Source organism: Macaca nemestrina, chromosome 16 (assembly GCF_043159975.1).
Source record: "Macaca nemestrina isolate mMacNem1 chromosome 16, mMacNem.hap1, whole genome shotgun sequence".
Taxonomy (NCBI): Eukaryota; Metazoa; Chordata; class Mammalia; order Primates; family Cercopithecidae; genus Macaca; species Macaca nemestrina.
In genome coordinates, this window is record NC_092140.1 from 11,476,982 (window position 1) to 11,498,599 (window position 21,618).

Consider the following 21,618-nt stretch of genomic DNA (forward strand, 5'->3'; position numbering starts at 1 on the left):
AGTGAGAATCACTAGAGTCCCTCTTGAAGGCTGGTTATGACCAACGATTCCTTTTTCTTACTTCTTAAGCCTGTCTGGCTGAGTAATGGTGATTCTGCAAAATTTGAAAGTACAATTTCAAAGTATTTAGGCTTGAATAGAGAACCCATGTTAGGGAATAATAAGGAGCTGGTAGAACGTAGGGTTAACAGTATTGGATATAGTAGGGCTGAATTCAGGATCAGTGTAGCAACAGGAATCTGAGGCAGGAACACAATTCCAAAATAGAGTAGATATTGAACCGAGTAGCATCTCAGGGTAGCTGCTTCCTTTAAGCAAGAAGTTTGTGGGGTTCAGAAGGGAGACGGGACTCTAGGGACTGGGTTTCAGAGAAGAAAGCAAGGTGTATACCTTGCTGTTTATCCTTAGAGAAAATAATGCAATAGATTTTTCTTGCTTGTGCGTATGATGATGATGATGCTGATGCTGATGATGAATTGGGTTCAGTAGTGACTTGGCAAACTGATTTTAATAAGTTGAACATTTGCATCAATAAACACCAACCAACTTTTGAGGTTTGCTAAACTGAAGATATGCTAATTCCAAAGTCACAGCATACATTTAGCAATGAATAAAGATATACTAAATGTCTAAAATTGCTGTTGGTAAATTCGTTGCTTAGCAAGCTATACAGCTTTTTGAATCTGGTAAGTTATCTTTTGGTGTTTTACCTACTGTGTGCAGCTTGAATTTTAAAGACACTAATTGCAGATGCTAATTAAGTGTTTAATGTACACTAAGGTCATTATCTAGGTTCGTGGCAGTGACACAACCATAAGATACATGGAATCAATTTAGAAAAACAATGGGATGTGAAGTGAAGCAGGCTTGAGTGTCTGTCTCAAGTCCACCGCATACTAGCTCTAACTGTGGGACATTTGGTGAGTTACTTGATTTCTGTTAGCCCTAACTTTCTTATTTGTAAAATTGGGGTTTAAAAGAACCTACCTCAAAGATTATTGTGAAGGTTCAGTAGACAGTACCTGCAAAATACTGAATGAACCTGGTAGATGGCAAACACCCAATAAATGTTAGATTTTATTATTCATATAAATATCTTTTTAAAATTTCAACTCAATTATTCATTTGACAATTCTTTGTTGATTTCCTTTTATTTATAGTTTTGAAATCTGTGAAACAGAACTGAAAAAAATGGTCAAATCCCCGTCCTCATGGTGTGTTTATAACCACAAAGTAAGCACAACAATACAAAGTGCTTAAGAGGGTGATCAATTCTATAAAGAAAACAAAACAGAGAAGGAGGAGAGCAAGTGCCGTCACTGTGGAGCAGAGGCTGTTTTGTGTAGATTGGTTAAGGACATCCTCACTGACATTTGCCCAGAGGACTGAAAGAGTGGCGGAAAGAGCATCCAGGTGTCTGGGGAAGACACTCCAGGCAAAAGGAGCAGCCAGCACAGCGATGCTGAGGTGGGAGCATTCCTGGCGTGGGTAACATCAAGAAGTCCACTTTGCATGGAGCAGAGTGAGTTGGGGAGAAAGTGGTAGGAGATGATGTCAGAGAAGCAGGGTGTTCTGCGGGGGGCAGCTCATTTAGGGCTTTGTAGGACATAGTGGGGGGTTTGCCTTTAACTCCTAGGGGACACAAAGACACTGAAGGGTTTTGAGTGAAGGAGTGGCATGATCTGACTTATGTTTTATAAGCACCACTCTGGCTACTGTGTAGGAATAGATGGCAGGGGCCAGATTTAGAATGAAATACTAGAGATTGTGCAGGCACAAGATAACGGTTGGGTGGATGAGGGTGGTTTTGGTGGAGGGAGTAGAGAAAGGTCAGATTCTAGACATATGCTGGAAGTAGACTTGACAGGAATCAAAGATCATTCCAGTAATTTTGGCTTGAGCAACTGGGCAGAGAGAGTTATCACTTACTGAGTCTGGGAGTTTGTGGGAAGATACCTGGCAGTTGGGAGCAAATGTCTGGGTTCAGACATGCAAAATTTAAGAAGCTTTTCAGAGACGTCCAAGTGGAGGTGGTGAGCAGACAGTTGGATTTCTGAATCTGGAATTTGGGGCACAGGGTGAGGGTTGGGGATGTAAATTTGGGAATTGTTAGCATATGAGTCCATGGCTCCACCTGGAAATCAGTGTAGATAATGACGAGGCCTGGTTTGGAGCCAGACCATTGGGCACACTGATGTTTACAGCACAGGGATTTGAGGAGGAGCCTGGAAAAACATCCGATGGGAGGAATAAGCAAGTGTGATTCCTGAAGCCACATGGAAGAGTGTTTCAATAAAGAGGGGAGATTAATTCTATTAAATGCTGCTGTTGGATCAAGTGAGATGTAACTGAAGATTAACCACTAATGTATCTCCAACATGGTTAACTGGCACTCCATTCAACACTCTGCAGAAAACAATTCAATATGCTAGATATAGTATTTTAAAAACTTTTTGAATTCTCCTTAAGCTGGTAAGAAAGCAAAGAATACTCAAGGAGAAAAACTGCCTGCTCTTAAGCAGGCAGTATGAGGAAGGATCTGGGGTATAGGTGGAGGGGAGGCCCTATCTAAAAGTCTGGACATTTTGACAAAAGTAACAGAAAGGAAGACAGACTGTCTGGACGCAGAGGCAGGTGGCTGTCAGATATGGTGGTGGGAATGTGTTCTTCCAATGACACTTCCCTTCTTTCTCAGTGAAGGCAGAAGTAAAACCATTATCTGAGAGTAAAGGGTGTGTGTGTGTGTGTGTGTGTGTGTGTGTGTGTGTGTGTGAAGTACTCGAAGATATGAGAAGAAAGGAGGTATAGAATGATCTCCAGGGAATACTGTAAGATTGCCTTCCAGTACTAAAGGCCCACTTGAGGTTAGTCGTCATAGATTGAAGAAAAGTGTGCTTGTGGATCTGCCTGTTTCCCCCCAGGTGTGCTCATCTGCATGCATGCAGAGGTGGAGGGTGGAGTGGGTCCTGACTGGTAAGTGCAAGTTCAAGAGGGAAGGGGTAAAGCAAGATGAGAGGGCAAAAGGGAGAAGACAGAAGCTCAGAAGTCAAAGCCTTCTGTTTTTCCACTTTGTCATGGATTATAATCCACCTCCTTTATTAATTTATATTTTTCTCTACCTACCCCAATTGCTGAGGAGCCCGTGTTTTATCACTCGATGTTTCCAGCATACTCTTAGCAGGTTTTATTGTCTGCAAAGTAGGAAATCCATAACTGTCAATTGAATTGTGTTTTCCTATTTCTCTTAGTCATTATACATCAGCTACATTATGTGAAATTTTGTTGAAAACTCTTTTTAAAAAGTCAGCTCCATATAAATATGTATAAGGAACTATTCTGTTCCAAAATGCTGCTTTTGATTATAGATATATCAGCAAGGCTGAGATGAATTAAACTTTTAACAATATGGCCAATTTTGTCAATTAAGTAGATGGATGAAACTAAATATTTCAATAAAGCATTTGGCCTGATCTGTTTCATTTGACTGTTTACATTTTATCAAATTGACACATTGCTTGCCAATTTTCTACTTTATTTTAGGAAAGCCTGGAAGATGAAAAAAAGACAATAGCCTAATAGCCTTTTTCTTTTAAAAATAATTTCTATATAGTGATTATCAATTTGAAATGTTGTTAAGGTTAAAGATGTGTGTGTGTGTGTGTGTGTGTGTGTGTCTGTGCGCATATTGGTAAGGACTTGGGGGAGTCAGAAAAACAGGGAATATAAGCAAATTTAGATCAGTGTTCTGTGATGGGCAAAAGATCCCTGAAAATCCTCTCATGTGTAATTATGTGAAATATAAAAGGCTAATAAGTAAAATAATTGCCTTTAGATATAATAATATATAACTTTAGTCAACAAATATGCACCGTATATCTTCTTGTGCCAGATATGATACTGGGTAATGGGTATAGTATTTCAACAAATGTAATGTTATTATTATGATGGAGCATACAATCTGATGGGTTTGTAAATTATAGTCCTTACAGAGATAGATTGGACACACTTTGGTAACTGATTAGAGGTGAGGGGTCGGGGGAGAAAGGGTTATAGAAGATTATACAGAAGTGTTGCTCTTGAGCAGCTGAGAGGATGAGGTTGGCGTTAACTTCTTTAGGGAATACAAGAGGACTGTGAAATCTTGGGAAAGACACTTTTCAGATGTTGAATAATTTGCTGAGGGGTACATACGGACATTTGTTTAGAAATGTCCAGCAGGGATTAGGTGAGAGTCTCGAGGCATAGATTACATTTAACATGAGAAGAAGACAAATATGTATGATGATGCTGTAGGTTTCAGCTGGAGAGAAGGGAAGATTTGAGGAAGCAACAAGAAGGTTGGTGGGAGAGATGAGTTATGAACCAGATTCTAAAGAGAAGAATGCTCATTGTTCATTTATAAAACAATCAGTGCTGGTATATTTTAGGTATATAGTTGATTTTAGGCTTTGAATATGGGGTTTGTATTTTCTTCACACAGCTGATTTTAAATTATCTGAGAATGTAGCAGAAACTAGAAGTGTATTTTAAAACTAAGATTTTGGTGGTAGAACAGGTAGCTTAAAAATATCAGTTAAATAAAATTTAATTTCAAACACACGAATGATGAAATACACATATCCTAGAAGTTTGTTTAGAGATAAGGTCAGTGAACTTTTAATGTTTCAATTCAATTTTTGTGTTTAGTTTACATATATGTTTTTCTCTCATATTTGTTTTTACTCATATTTTGTGTTACACAAGTTGATGTGTTCTCAAAAATCTAACCTTCCTAGGGACTAGAGAATTTCTTCTGTGCTGCCCCTCATCTTGTTTACTTCTTTCCTCATATTGTGCTTTTAGTCTCAAGGTTAATGCTTGTAGGAAGCAAAGAAAGGAAAAGAAACAGGGAGTCTATGCTATCCTGAGACCTTGCTTCCGGGGCCTCCTCCTTCCTTCTGCCACCATCCCTTTCCCTCTCCATCTCCTGCTGTTCAGCCAAGTCCCCTTCCCTAAATCGGGAAAGGTGCAGGTAGAAATTCAGGCAGCCCCAGTGGTTCTACGCCTGTTTGATTTTCCTCTTGATCTCTTGCTTGCTTGTTGGCTGGGATTTCTGACAATAGTATGCTCATAATGGAAACAGAAAAAGTACAACCAAGCCACACGCTGAAATTCTCGTAACCTCTAAATGTGCACATGGCTTAATCCTAAGAAGCACTGCTTTTGGATTGTTTGCACTGCTTTATATTCTTAAGGTTGGTTGCATCCATTTTGACTGCCTGGATTGGTTTCTCAAGTATATTTTTATAAATACCCTATTTAAAAAATCACTTCTCCAAACCATACTTCAGACTAAACCACCCTAATTTTTAAGAAGCTTTTTGTTTTCGGTGAACAGTTGAATTTGTAAATAACCATTGAATTTCATTTGTTGTATCCTTGGAGCATCTTGCTGTTCTTTTGCTTAGAAAATTCTAACAGCTTGGAACTATTCAACTTCTATTAGAATGAGTTTTCTACCCATGTAGAAAAAACTGCTTTATCACCATCATTGAGAAAGATAGATTCTGTTAAGGAAGGTGAAGTATGTCTTAGTGATCTTGCTCTCAGCATAAAATAAGAAACAGATTCACATATAGTATAATCTGTCTAGTGCAGAATTTTTATTACCTAGAGGCCAAGAGAGAAGCACATCACATTTATTCAGTTCTGATCTTTATTCCTACTTAGAGTTCTTAGAAAATAGAGTTGCTTAATTTTGGAGAAATGATGTTTTCTCAGACACTGGATTTTTAAAAAATAAAACAACATTTTAAAGCTCTTTTTTCTTAGGGATATTTTTCCTCCAGCTTTCACATGGCACTTTGCAGTGTTCATCTAAGAAGCCACTTAACTAATTTGCTTCTTATAAGCAGCACAGTATAATTAGGCAATCACCCTTGTGTCTAGAGTCCACCAGGGAAAACAGGTGACAGAAGTGCACAACACATTTATTATAAAACAGTGCACAATAAAAACCAGAACTTACCAAATAAAGGAAATATGGTAAAAGACATACTGTAAAATGCTAACACATAAAAGGTAAAATGAAAAATCAGCTTCAATAGAATGTCTTTGTAAGTCATTTGGGATCAGGAGCAACTGGTTAATTGAAAAGATAAATTAGCAAAAGTAGAGAGTAAAACAGGACAATTATTAAAAATGATACACACATGCCTTAAACATTTTATTTTATGTTGAATATATAAATGCTCATTCATCAGTACTTTGAGATAGCTCCACCGTGTGTTCTTTGATTAGGGTTGAACTGATCTGAGTTCCTGCAGAAATCACACCCACAATCTATGATTTCTAATTTTGGTGTTTTTAAGTGGAGCAGAACTTGAAGAACATAAGCAAGCTGAGTGCAGCATCGTTCTTGATGTTCATGACTTTTTTTTCCCCAATCGTTTATGGCATGAGAACACATATACCTAAATAATTTAATACTCTTAGCCATTTGCCTCTACCAGGTTTTGCCAAATCATCCAATCTATTTTTCATAGAAATAACTCTGTCTTTTGCAATTATACTTGTGATTTCAAAAATTCTTAAGTTGCATAATGAAAATAACAGTACAATGCGTATAAACAAAATTAGGGCCATGTGTTGTTGAGACGAGAACTTCCCTGCATGGACAGTCTGTGAGGGCATCCCAGCCACTGTGGCCAGCTTTCCATGGGCACCATCACATTGATCTGTAAAACAGAAGAGATAAAAAATAGTTTTGGTTCATTTAATAATGCAATCATTAATGACTTCGTGGGATCAAGCCATCCTCCCACTCCCACAGCTTCCCAAGTAGCTGGGACTGCAGGTGTCCTGCTAATTTTTTGATTTTTTTTTTTAATAGAGGAAGGGTCTTGCTATATTGCCCAGACTGGTCTCAAACTCCTGGACTAAAGCAATCCTCCCACCTCAGCCTCCCAAAGTGCTGGGATTATAAGCATGAACCCCTATGCCCTTTTTTTTTGTTTGTAATAAACCTTTTATTTCAGAATAGTTTTAGATTTACAGAAAAGTTGCAGAGAGTACAGAGAATTCTCATTATATCCCACACCCAGCTTCCTCTTACATAGCCTCTTATGTAAGTATGCTGCGGTTGTCATAACTACTAATGAATCAATATTGACACATTATTACTAATTAAAGTCCACAATTTACTAGGATTTCATTGGTTTCTACCTAATGTCCTTTTCCTGTTCCAGGATCCCATATAAGATACCATGTTACATTGAGTTGTCTGTCTTTTTAAGGGTCTTCTAGACTGTGATAGCTTTGCAAACTTTCCCTGTTTTTGATGGCCTTAACAGTTTTGAAGAGCTTTGGTTCAAGTATTTTGTAGAATGCTCCTCAATTTGAATTTGTCTGGTATTTTCTTCATGTTTAGAAAAGTATTATAGGTTTTGAGGGGAGGAAAATCCGAGGTAAAATGCCAACCTTCTCCTATCATGTGAAGGTTATCTAGCAATAACATCAATATGACTTATCACCACTGATGTTGACTTTGAGTACCTGTCTGAGCTAGCATAGTCATCTTATTCCACTGTAAAGTTACTTTTTTTTTTTGTTGGTATTGATTAAATGATTCTAGTAGGTAAATCATGGGTAAGATAACTTCTGCTATATTTGTGTGATTTTTATGCTGGGGTGATTTACTACACTAAAATTGGAACATGTAAATTATTTCAACTATGTTCTCTCCATGATAGAATGCAATAGTTTGGCCTCTTTATGAGGATTTCATGAATAGCTGAAAGGAGTGCACTTAATTTTGTCTTAGCACTGCTGCTGAATTCTAGTTTCCTTGGGTTGTTTCATATTTCTTGAGCTTTAGCATCTAACTGAAGTAAAGACAGTCTCCAAAGCTGCTTTTTTTGGGGAAAGTGGTTTGGAAGGAAAAATGGAGCACTATGGATGCACAATTGTGCTTCTATAGTTGTGTGATTTAGGTCTTCAAGCTCAAGACTAAATATGCCATTCTTTGGTCCAGTTTTAGTTGAATCTATGGTTAGCATTTTGATGACAATTTAAGATTTTTCTTATTACTCTTGAGTGTACTTAGCAAAAATTTACTTGCTAATTGCTTTGCAGCACATCAGGGGATTATCAAGGCCAGTCAAGTGTCCATAAGTTCATTGCCCTATTCTGCAGACCACCCCAAAAATACAAAGTGATTCCAATATGGTGTGCAGAGGGGTTTTGTGCACCAAGCTGCAAACCACGATAACTCATAATCTTATACTTCTCAGAAGAAGTTGCAGAAAACCTAAGAAACAATTTTTTAATGAAGAGCCAGACTCCTACACTATGTCAGTCTATTGGAAAACATTTTAATATAGAACACAAAGAGATCTCTAGAACTCAGAGACCATCTGTTGTCTTTCTGGGCCTGGGAGACATGATGAGAAATGTCACACCAACTTCGTTTTACCTAAATATCTGAAGGGGATGCAAAAACTTTTCATCGCAGAGTTGAAATTTACTTACCTTACTTAAATAACAATGGTTTTCTAACCTTCCAAATGGAACAGAAACAGTGGTCCTGACAGTGCAAACTCAGTCCTACGTAACCAACATTAAGAAGCAACATGACCGAAGCCAATTCTTCGTTTTTTTTTTCTATAGTTCAAAGGGACTTTATTTTTCTACTCCATTTTGGATGGATAGGGAATTCAGGAGTCTATTTTCTCAATCTCTGTGTCATCTGGATGGCCTCAGTGTGAACTTGACCTAGAGCTGCTGAATGGTGTAAATATTTTACTGCCCATTCAGACATTATTTTATCGTTTCTGTCATTTTCTTGGTTTCTGCCCTTTGCTGAGGTATTTGCTTCTATTAATATGGTTGTATGAAGCAATGTGTTTTGGGGAGAAGCAATGTGGTGCTGTGAAAAACCCTTTAGAGAGAAAATCCTAATAAGACTTGGACGTTATGTTTCTCTCTGGTACTTGTAATCCTGTAATCTCAGGCAAGATCCTAGCCTTTGATTCTCAGTTTCCTGGGGGAGAATGAGGGAAGAATTATGCCTGCTTCATTGATCTTTAGAAAGTTGGTTTTAGGATCCATTGTGTAATAATTGTGCAAAGGTATCACAAACCACACAGTTCTGTACAAGTCAAAGGACAAGAAAAAAATTAAGGCTGCTAAAGGCTAAGGAAAACTCTAGAGTAACTAGGAATCCTCTTTGCCTAAACCACGAACCATTAAATATCACAGTGCATGGTAGAGTAAAGATCAGCACTGTTCAAAAAATGTTGATGAGAGGGACAGAGAAGAAAGTGAATTTTTAGATACTGTTGAGAACATCTCCATGCCCTAAGCTTAGATAAAAATGCACTCCAGTGGCACCAGAATCCATGAGAAGTACAACTAACTAAGAAACAAATGCCTGGTGATAATCATAATGATGAAGAACCTCCTGTAGAAGTTGGACAACATGATTTTTATGGTTCTTTCTGGTTTTAAACTCCTATGGGTGGCCAACTTAAAATAATCATACGAATTACTTAAACTAAAGTAATCCATAAACTAATGGGAGAAAAATGAAGTAGATTTTTAAAAACATTTTGAATAATGCTTTCACAATGAAATCACTTCAATTTTCAAGTTGAGAATATTAACACAGATCTTACTCTGTACCAGACATTGTTCTAAGTGCTATTATAACCCTTTTAGTCCTCACGGTAACCTCAGGAGGTAGATCAGGAAACTGAGGCACTGAGGGAGCCATCTTTTGATAGAGGTCACGCAGATGGTTCTGAGGGAGGCGAAACTTGAACAATGGCAGTCTAACTATATAGACTAGGGAAAAGTGAAACTAGAAAAATTTCACTAGTATTATCAGGAGGAAACAGCTATTTTGACCACTGGAGACATACTGGAAATGAGAAAGGAGGGGATGGCAAACAGAAATTGACAATCTAGTCCCAGCAACCACTCAAATATTCAAACATAAGTGACAGAGTTCAAGCCAAGGGGATGCCACGGGGTTAAGGAATGACCCTGGAACTAATATTTAGAATGTAATTATTTTTAGAGATAACATGAAATAAATTTCTTGCTAATATTAAAACTGTTTTTTTTTTTTAATAAAGCAGTCCTAATAGTTTTCCTAATCATTCAGGATGTGTGGTTTTTTTTGGACCAAACAGTCTTCTAGGAAAAAACGGCAGAAGATGAAGATTAAGCAATGGAGAAAAGACCTGTTATTTTAAGAAAATTAATTTTTAAAAAGTCATAGAAAAGACATTTTATTTGAATAAATATGTTTTCCCATTGACTTGAGTACTTTAGTTGTAGCAGATCATTCATAGATTTGTGCCATAAGATTTTGACTAGAGGAGCCACTTGTATTATGATTGCATAACTTAACTGCTATGTTTCATTTGTTATTTTTTGCTTGGTATTTGTGGATGTTAAGTGTTAGTTAATTTTTTTCATACTTCAGATTTCAGGTTTCTACTTCTACATCTCCAGCCCTGAATACTCATGGAAACTCACTGTACCTGTGACAGGTTGCATGAGTTTTCCCCCTCTGTGGACTCAATTTGTGTATTATTGTATCATATGACATTTTGAATCAAGAGCTGCTAGTACCAAGCTGCTATCATCAGCTGATGCCAAAAATATTCCTTATAACACTTCTCAGCATGCAAGTGAGAGCACTTCAAATCACACAGACAGAATTTCCAGCCATTGTTCTTTTCTTTTTTGCTTATTATACAGCAATAAGAATCAAAACAAAAGGGAATTTATTAGAAAATAAGGCTTCAGTAAAATGTTATAAAACATGAGGTTTATTGTTTGTGAAGGTTGAGTGAAATTCAGTTCCACATTGTAGATACTGCCTCAGAGGCCTATTTTCCCCCCTTTTTTTTTATCTATTCCCAGATATTTTTCAAGTGGAATCTTTTTTTCAGTCTTTGATTACATTAAGGTGCAAACTATTTATCCATCTGGAAATAAGCAATACTGTCAACAGAGAACCAGGAAATGAAAAGTGCAGCTGGCCATATGCCTTCTCTATGGCCTCTTTGTGTTACTGTACTGATCAGGACAAATGCAGTACCCATGGTAGCAATAGGGAGAGTGAAAATATGTATTCTCCAAGGGAAGACAATTAAAAGACAAATTCTATCAGGAAGGTTTGTCATTTTCTAATATTGAGAGTGCTGAGCCTGCATCTATCAGCAAATTTCACACAAATTAATTCATTTTATAAAGTGAATGCTGAAACTTGGAAGCCAACTGACAAGATGCCAGGGATGGCATGGCAAGGAAGAGAGAAGCTTCATGGCAATTTTGAATACCTGATCTCTTGCTTTCATCATCTTCTCTAGGGGAAGAAACACGGAGCATGTTAGTTGGGAGGTAAAGAGCAGGAATGGATACCAGAGATGGACAGACAGTGGGGTGGTGAGAAGGGAGCTGCAATTTGCTAATCCTTTTAGTACTGCCTGTCAGTCATCTTGCTTTCCTTATTCATTGATCCTGGAGAGATTTTGAACAAAGGGCTGGTGGAGTTGCGCAGATGTGATCTGCATTTCAGCCTTATGAATACATACCAAGGTCTCTTTAAATCTGTGGTTCCTGCACGAAGTGCTGTGACCTCAGGCTAATAGAGAGGTCCAGATGTCTCATGTGCCAAATAGGAAGAAATGAGGACCATGGCTATGGCCCACTGCATTCAAAAGAGATGCAAAAACCACCCATTGGCGTTCATTGCTGTCTAATACTTGACCTATCCTGCTGTTTATTGTGTGTGGTGGCTCCATATTTTAAAAACTGTATTCATAAAAAGATATTTCTCATCCTGCTGAGTCTCAGGCCCATTGTTGTAGGTGAGGTGGTTTCTTCTGTTTGATACATAAAGTTTTGCTGAATTTCGACTTGGAAATTGCAAAGGCTTACCCAAAACCCTGAAGGACAAGCTAAGAATTCATACTTATTAAGCACTTGGTAGGTGTCTGACACTGTAGTAAATATATGCGAGAGCCCAGAACAAGCTGATGTCCATGTACGTATCTTTAAAAAATATAATGATCTAGACTTATCTGTGGAAACTACTTCAGATACTGATCTTACTGTTTCCCATTACATCTGAAATTCTGGAAGATAATATCCTTAAAGATTTATCCCCAAGAATAACAATACATTAAAATCTCCTGCTTTGAAAATGCTTTGAAATTGTCATTTTTTTTTTGCTATAGAATATAAGTTAGGAAATATTTGGCAGGTAAAATCAGACATCCTCTCAACTCTGTCAGTTTTTGTCAATTTCTGGGATGATGAAAGATATGAGAACAAGAAGGCTGGTTTAGTACTGACTCCTGGTTTATGTTAAATAATGAAATGTAAGCCAGAAGAACAAATTGGCAGGAGCTCCAGCCAGCCAGTCATTCTGCAAGCGCTTGGGATTGGGCAAAATGAGAGTCCAGGTCACAGACAAGACCGGCTCTAATCCAGATAACTGTGGAGTCAGCATTAATGTGCTGACTCACTGCAGCAACTCTCAGGCATTTCTCTTATCCTTTAAATGCTTCCAAGTTTTGTGTTTTAAGTCTAAGTAGGCACCACAGGCACCATGTGGGCAAGAAGGAGGGTCAGCCTGGGGTCCTACAATAGGTGATAGGACCCCAGGTAGTAGGATCCCAACTCCCCTTCAAGGTGGTAAAAACCAGAGCATTGGAGGAGTCAGGGCGGAGGTGCAGACACCTTCCTGGGACCTGTTGAATCCTTTCAGGTGTACGTAGCTGCTGGCCTCTGAGCTCTGTCTTTTTTGCCAGTCTTATTCTTAGGATCTGATTTTATTCCAGCCAAGTCTTTGCCATTCCTTCCTTGGTTTCCTCAGTATAGCACACCCCATAGTATGGTATTGTGTGGGGACTCTCAGCTTGATGGATGCTGATTTTTCTGGTTCTAAAAATGTTATTTATTGATCCATCTATTTTAATTTATACCTGTGTAGTTATTTATTTACTTTGGTGAATAGAGAACACATTCTTGACACAGGGAAGGAATACACTCCTTTAAGCTTCTCCTAGCACCACTGTGAAAACTTCCAGACTTTTTTTCCTCCCAAATCCTATGAACATGCTAGCAAGTTCCTCTCCACCTTCTACTCAGAACTCAAAATACAGTTTCTCTAAACTGAAGGTAAGACCAAATCCCATGTATGAAATTCCCAGGGTAATATTTGTAAAGACAGTTTAAAAAGAAGAAAAGGCTTAATTGTAACTAGTAAATGATGATTCATGAAGGAATGTAGATAATTTATAAGACTGTTTTGAGTTCACTGGTAGAAATATTTTCAACAGTGTGTGGCTGAAAAGTTAGAAAATTTATGTCAATCATGCTTTTTAGCAAAGCATCTTTTTACTGCTTTTAGAGTCATGCACAAGAGAACATGCAGCTTACCACCTGTAAAATACTATTGCTCTGTTTTAACGCTGTCTTTGTTCTGATTTTTTCTTTTTATGTGAAAGTGATACAAAGTGAATAAAAATAACATTGTTTTTCAAAATATTATTGGTTATAGAATTCGTACTTGGTTTCTGCAACATCTTATGCTCCCCTAAAGAACAATTTAAACTCTATAGGTTTGCGTAGATCCATAGAGTAGGTCTCACAAAGACAGAGTTATCCTTTGCTGCTGATATGTCATTTTGTAGGTATGGTAGCTGTGGCAAGGGCTGGTGACCACTGCGTAGGGTGAAAATGACTATGTGATTTAAAGGATTAAATCTGCTCTGGTAGAAGTGACAGTAGACCCGGACCTAGCTCGGGGCGCTACCCTATCACTCATTCCAGAATAAAGCTGAAGACCACAACCAAGTCTTGCATATGCAGGACACAATGCTACATTGGTGCCGGGCTCAGGCACAGCACTAGAATTTAATGGAAAAGTTGGTAGTTGGCACCAGAACAAAGTAGATCAGGTCCAGAGAGTTAAAGATATGTCAATCTTAGGAGACTGTTGACTGTTGCACTCGGGCTGCTCCAGGAAGGTAGCAGAGACTATTTTGATAATGTGCTATATGGCTTATTACCATTTGTCTTAGTCCGCTCAGGCTGCTATAAAACATACCCTAAGATGGGTAGCTTATAAGCTAGACAGAAATTTGTCGTCCAGTTCTGGAAGCTGGGATGTCCAATATCAGTGCACTGGCAGAGTGGGTGTCTGGTGAGGGCTCATGCTCTGGCTTATAGACAGTGCCTTCTCTCTGCTTCCTCAGGTGGTGGAAGGGACAAGGGAGCTGTCTGTTTCCTTTATAAAGGTACTAATCCCATTTGGGAGGGCTTCACTCTCATGACCTAAGCACCTCCCAAAAATCTCACTTCGTAATCCCATCACCTTGGGGATTAGACTGTCAACATGTGAATTTTGGTGGGAAATAATCATTCAGTTCATTGTACCATTTGAGTTATTTAACTGAGCTCTTCTTTGAAAACTAAGTCTCTTTCTAAATATCCTGAACTTAATAGAAATAACTTACCCTTTAAGGTAAGGATAACCCTTTAAGAATAGAATAACCCTCTAAGGCTACCATGTTCTGACTTCACTAGAATCTTGGAGAGAGAGAAAGAAAGAGAGAGAGAAGGCAGAGACAGAGAGGAGAGAGGGAGAGGGGGAGGGAAAGAGAGAGAGAGAGAGAGAGAGAGACCAACAAAATCATTCACACACAAACAAGGTAACCATGGTATTAAGAAAACCGTAAATTATTTAGCAGTAATTCACCCTCTAAGCATGTGTTGAGCATGTACAATGTATAGAGCATTGTCTAAGGCTTGGACCTATGTTGGCAAATTAAGATATGACACAGAATCTGTTCTTATGGGTCTGTAAGTCTAATGCAGGGGTCAGCAAACTACAATCTGCAAGCTGAACCTACCTCCTACTCGTTTTTGTACAACCCTTAAGCTAAGACTGAGAAACACCAAAAGAAGATTAATATTTTGTGTTATATAAACAATTATGTGCATTTAATTTAGGTGTACAGACACTGAAATAAAATTTTATCAGAACATAGCCATCCTCATTCTTTTACATATTGCCTATGATGGTTTTCATGTTATAATGTCCAACTTGAGTAGCTGCATCAAATAACTTTCGGTGCACAAAGCCTAAAATATTTAATTTTAGCTCTTTATCAAAATAGTTTCAATGGGTTTTCTAATGGGCTAGAAAGCCATTAGTCAGATTATCACACCATTAAAATTAAGCATCTTGAGAATGCTGGGAATGAATGGTGTATAAATATATGAATGTGTATAATGAAATCTAGAAATATAGTGATGGCAAGCAGACCCACGGTGGAATTAAAACCTTCATCACTTTTTGTTTAATTCTTTACAGGGCTCACAAGAGACCACACTCAAGGAGTGATGGACAATTTGTAATTGGTAATGTAATTCTAGTAATACTAAGTGTTGAGGAGTATCCGAATGAATCCCTACTTCTCTGATGTTGAAGGTGTTGTAAGGCAAAGGGTCAAGAAATCAATTTAGTGACATCCTATAATGCCCAGGCTTTCATTGGCTAACCTTGGCATTTATTGGTACTCCTATTGAAAAAAAAAAACACCTGACAAATTCACAGAATATAGAGAAAAATGTTGAAGGATACAAGCTTTTAAAAATGAAAAAAGAGGGTGAGGCATGGTGGCTCACACCAGTAATCCCAGCATGTTGGGAGGCCAAGGCAGAGGATCACTTGAGGTTAGGAGTTTGAGACCAGCCTGGCCAACATGGTGAAACCCCATCTCTACTAAAAATATAAAAATTAGCTGTACATTGTGGCGGGTGCCCGTAATCTCAGCTACTCAGGAGGCTGAGGCAGAAGAGTTGCTTGAATCCAGGAGGCAGAGGTTGCAGTGAGCTGAAATCTCGCCACTGCACTCCAGTCTGGGTGGCAGAGCAAGACTTCATCTCAAAAATAAAGAAAAAATTTAAAATAAATTTTAAAAAATGAGAAAAGACATCAGCTGTATAGATATATTAAGATATAGGAAATGTATTTTACTCCACAAATAAGCAAAAGGTGGATACTTTTGTGTCATGGAAGGACTATTTAAAATTTATGGGAATAATATTTTTCTTCTGAGATATTCAAAGTACTTGTTTTGTTTTAATTCTATGAATATTATTATGGCATAGTAAAAAGGTAAATCTCTTAGGCTGCACTTAGAATTAATACAAAGTTAGATCTTTGAGCCAGTTTTTCTGTTAATTATTGTGAATAACAGGATATGTGAGAATAAGTCTCACATTATTTGTCAGTTGTGACAAATTGTGTTCACCAGTTTGCAATAGACTTTAGTTTGCAATATTACATAAACATGACCACTTTATTAGCCTTTTATGATTATGATGGAGGAAAATAAAAAAGTTGGAGAAAATGAAGTCATTGTTTCAAAGTAGTATTAATATAAAATAAACTGTCATGGTCATGTAGAAGAGCCTTTGAATTTTTAGACTCTTAGACAGATTCAACTTCAAAGGCTACTTTATTCTCTGATGCAAATGCTTTTTATCATTCATCCTCAAATGATATTAGTTCATTTGTGTGGCTTCAAAAGATTCTCATTTATTTATTGAACAAACAACTACTGAATGCCTACGGTGTGTCAGGCGCTGGATCTGATGTTTGGAATAACAAGACTATTAGAGAGTTTCTGCTGTGCTCAGGTAGTGGGAAGACAAAGGTAAAAAGCTGGACTCCGGTGGCCAAAGGATTATCCCCCCAAAGTTAAGTCTGTAATAAAGTAAGGGGGTTATCATGGAAGTAAATGGAATAATATTGTCTGCATACATTTTTATCTTTCACTTTTAAAATTTCATTTGATATATTTTAGTAGGTCTTCTTGGGCCTTTTAGATTAAAAACAAGAATTTAAATATTAAGCATTCAGTATTAGAAATTTGATCAAGTAAGGTCTTTTCTCGTTGTGGAGATATAAGTTACTATGTGATCTTCCCTACTATTCTAATCTGAAATTTAAATAAAACATAAGTCAAAAACATTTTGCAGAGGAGAAGAAAAAAAAGGCATGGCATTAATAGAGATGTTTTCTGAAAGAATTATCCTCTAAATTGCATGTCTACCTTTTCAGCAGTTACTAGGAAATAGATATGTTCATAGTGATTATAGTGATTATATCCAAATAATGTCATAAACTAAGGTGACTCTGATATTTAATCTCCAGTCACGTTTAATTTCATACTCTTAGTATTACACCAGATGCAGTACACGTAAGCATGCTGTGTACATACACATTTACAGAACGGTCAAAGCAAAACCAAAGCCAGGGACTGTAGCCTTGAGTTACTAGTCGTCTTCCTAATTGCAATCACTATTTTTTTTTTCTGAAATATGATTTTGTTTTCTGTTTGTTCATTTTTTATTATACTTTAAGTTCTAGGGTACATGTGCACAACGTGCAGGTTTGTTACATATGTATACATGTGCCATGTTGAAGTGCTGCACCCACTAACTCGTCATTTACATTAGGTATATCTCCTAATGCTATCCCTCCCCCTGCCCCCCACCCCACAACTATTAAAGCTCAAATATCACAACCATTTTCAAGTATGTGTCAAAGATAGGGAGGGAATGACCAGGGATGTCATGTATTCTCACTGGGCTTGACAGAATAAGGAAAATGTTTGCCTTCTTTAGAAAAGAATCCCAGGGATTAGTCCATAGTGTGGCTCCTGTAGAATTACGCAAAGTGCCTTTGACACATATTATTAAATATTATTTATTTTAAATAACTAGCACTGGATTAGGTTCACAGTCTTTTGTTGTAATACTGCAAACAATTTCTGACTCAACAGTGAAATAATTCATTAATCAATGAGGATTTATTGAGCATTTTTTGCATACTACATATAGTGGGTTGATGGAAGTTATGACATTCATGGATACATTTATTTAACAAGTACCCATTAGGCAATTTGTGTAAGCAAACACCATGATGAGCACTGTGAGTTAAGTGATACTTATAGATAGAGAGAAGTAATACTACAGGGTCATTGGCCTCAGATAATTCCCAGGTTAGTTATGCACGCAGAGAAGCAAAAACATTTCCATGAAATATGTGACTGAGTGTAAAATACAGATGACAAATGCTGCAGCTATTTAGGTCTTTAAGAGGAAAGGGGGCATTTTGTGGAAGAGGTGGAACTTGACCAGTTCCTATGTGATGGGTGAGCTTTGGGCAGCAGGGGATTTCTTTCTGGGCAGCGGGAGGGGGCAGACTGGTGGGCTGGGGACAACGTGGTCGGGGAAGTTGGTGCTAAAGAGTTAGTGCTCATAATGCATGCAGAAAACACCAGCTTGTGGACAAACCTGGTGAGAATATGGCAATGATTGCTTAGGAATGCTGGACCCTAAATAAAAACATTCATGAATGGGTCTACTTAACTCTGTCTACAAAGTTGGAGTGTGTCGTGAACAATGAGACCTATTTTGCTCTCAGGATGTTTTAGGAATCTCAGACCCATGGTTCTGGATATAGATTCCAGTGAGTTTTCCTTCCTTCTTGATGCTGATTTGCTATTGAATCCTGTTCCATGAGGGGTACCCCCTTCTTAGTCTTCCTTACCAATCCTCTATCTTGTACTACGATCCCTGCAACTCTGCAACCTTTTGCCTTGAAGTATCAGCCTTGACTTCATGTGTTACAAGCTGTTGTAACCTTAGGCAAATTACTTTCTTTCTCTTTGCTTCCATTTTTTCATTTAGAAAATGGGAATAAAAATAGTACCTACCCTATTGTAAGTTGTAAGTATTTAAAATATTTAGAACAGTGTTGGGCACTGATTAAGTGCTATCAATATATTAAAAGGCATCAAAATATTATTTGGCTAGTTCACAAAGATTTATCTGATCCATTTGCTAAATAAACACAGATCTAAAAAAGTAGAGTTTGTGAAGAAAAGCCATTAGAAATATTGGAATGTAGTGCACTCTCAAACAGTTTAATATCAAAATACAGAAGAATTCAGGGCAGAGATTGTGTGGTATTAACTCTTAGTGTAACCTTCCAAGTTATTGAAGAACCGACTTTATTGTCGATATAAGTCTCAACTAGCATTTACCCCACCAACTGTTAGTTCAGTCTAATTCCTGAAATTCATGGATGTAAACCATTCCAAGAAAGTGAGTTTTCTATATTTATTATTATGTCCAGAAAAATAGCTACCAGAAATACATTCATATAACATCACACATTCCAGAAATTCTTCTTAATAAAATAATTCTTCACTTCGAAGCAGGATATATAACCAAAAAATTGTATTAATATAGGTACCGAGAACTTCAATCAAATCACCAAGGAGATTTATTATGGTGTCATGAGTATTATCCTTTGCTCTGTAAAAAATTTCCTCTGACATTAGGAAAGTATAAGTAGATGTGTTCTTGTGGCTACAATTTCTAAATGAATAAATATGTTCAATCATAGGGTCCTCCAAGATTCATTATTTTTTCTATACTTTTTATGTCTTTGGTGACTCTTCTTTTCCTCCTTTTTGAAAAATATAATGTACACAGCTCAAAGTGGTGAGAAAGAGAAAGAGAGGGAGGGAGTGGGGGGAGAGAGAGAGAGAGAGAAATAGAAAAGGGAGAATGACAGGGTGAGAGAGAGCTAAGACTTAAACATTGACTATTTGCAATAAGAACCAATGATTATATTAATTATTTAGGGTCTTCTTTACTCCTCGGTAAGAAAAACCATTTAATTTTTTAAAAGTAGGATTGTCTGCATCAAAACCATGAGTAAGCATTTATGTTTGATATTCCTGCTGGAATGCTTTAGTTTTGTGTTTCTATTATTTTATAGCTGACTGTCAAACTCAGATGGCTTTCTGTACTTGTACTTAATGCATAGAATTGTATTTAATCTAAAAAAATCACACTGAAATTAATATTGAAAATTTCTTAAACTTTTAGAGTACAAAAATATCTTGAGAGCGTCTAGACCAATTTCATTATTTTTTAAATAATATTTTTTTCATTTTTTAATGTGAGAGGTGATTGCACTGTTAATTCTTTTTTTGTTCATATTGTACAAAGGTTAAACTTTAGGCAAAGTCAACTTTACTAATTAATTTTTTCATTGAGACTTTGCTACATTTATCATTAGGTTCTGCCTTATTTACCCAGCAACCCTCAATCATTCCCATCATCAACAAATTTTATTGAGGACTTCATAGAGTTCTTCATGAGGGACAGTCCTTTATAAGATCAAGACAATCTTATGAAGTTTTATAATTGATTTTGTCAGAGTTGCGATTTGGAGACATTCTGGCTATGCCATCTGAAATATGCTTTTGTGTATGCAAGACCTATTTCCTAGACTTTGAGATGACCTCAAGAAAGCTGCTGTCTCTTGCGGGGGAAAAAGCACCAATTTACTACAGCATTGCCTAAAGTTCCAGTGCCAGCACTTCTGCATTACCCACCCTTCACTATTTTTTAAATCACAGAAATGGAGAATATTAAGGATCATCTAGTTATAATACCTATTTTTTGCCTGTGAAAGTAAGTGCCAATGATGATTGACTACCTACTACATACTGACATATATATGCATTATTCCATTTAAACCCCACAACAATACTGCAATATGCATTATTTTCATTTTACAGAGGAAATGAGACTCAGAAATTGAGACCTGGAAAAATCAACTGACTGGCTTATGTTTACACAACTAGTGAATGGCAGACCTGAATTTAAGGATTAGGGAATTAAAAAAATTATTTAATATAATTTAATATCTCCCTTTTGTACACACACACATTAGAGAAAAGAAATTTTGATTGCATTTTTTCAATGAAGTATGGTGGCAGTAGACAGTAGGTTCAGAGAAATTGCTTACTGCAAATCTTTGAAAATATTTAAAAATATTTAATAAAGGAATTTTCTAAGAATGGTTGGAATTTATACTAAATTTTGCAAGATATGGTGAAATGAAATTGATGACAAAGGATTGTTTTTCAGTGTGAACGTTTGAAGATGTTAGATAACGTTGGTAAAAGACTTCCTTGTAGATCACTTAATGTGCATCCTCCATAATCTTACTCATATTCATCAAGTCTTTAGCCCAGCATGTCCCAGAAGGGGTTTTGGAGCTATTATAGCAGAGACTACAAATTCTTCTCCATTCTCTATTCTCTTCTTCTTCTTTTTGAAATAGTAATAGAGGTTTCAGCTGAGCATATGATCATGTCCCTAAAGACATTTCCCAGCCTCCCTTGTAGCTAGTTGTGATCATGTGATTAAGCCATAGCCAATGGAATTTTAGTGAAAATAGTGTGCTCAATTCCCAGGTCATTTGCTCAAAATAGTGCAGTATGTCCCCTTCTTTTCTTGTCTCCATTGAGTGGAACATGAGTGTGATGGCAGGAGCTGGGGCAGTCACGGATGAAAAGTTGCCTTTGCAGGACCACAGAGCAACAAGATACAAGGAGCCTTGAAACCACCATACAAGTTTGGGCTGCTTTTTGTCTCTCAGAGAAAGAGGTAAATGCCTGCCTTATCTAAACCACTACCAGTTTTCAATATAGATAATCTGAATCCTAATCTTTTTCAGAT

The 21,618-nt window shown here is 37.2% G+C and overlaps 1 protein-coding gene across 3 annotated transcripts in view; it reads left to right on the top strand.

The window, feature by feature from the left end:
* LOC105469844 (fibroblast growth factor 14) overlaps positions 1–21,618 on the top strand; it is a 681,850-nt gene that overhangs the window by 94,113 nt on the left and 566,119 nt on the right. The window contains exon 1 of one of the 3 annotated variants that reach the window (XM_071081607.1): positions 15,403–15,423. The exons of the other annotated variants lie outside the window; for them this stretch is intronic. The gene's annotated coding sequence lies outside the window, so the exon portion shown is untranslated. Of the gene's footprint in view, positions 1–15,402; positions 15,424–21,618 lie in introns of those variants that run through there. 3 annotated transcript variants of the gene reach the window in all.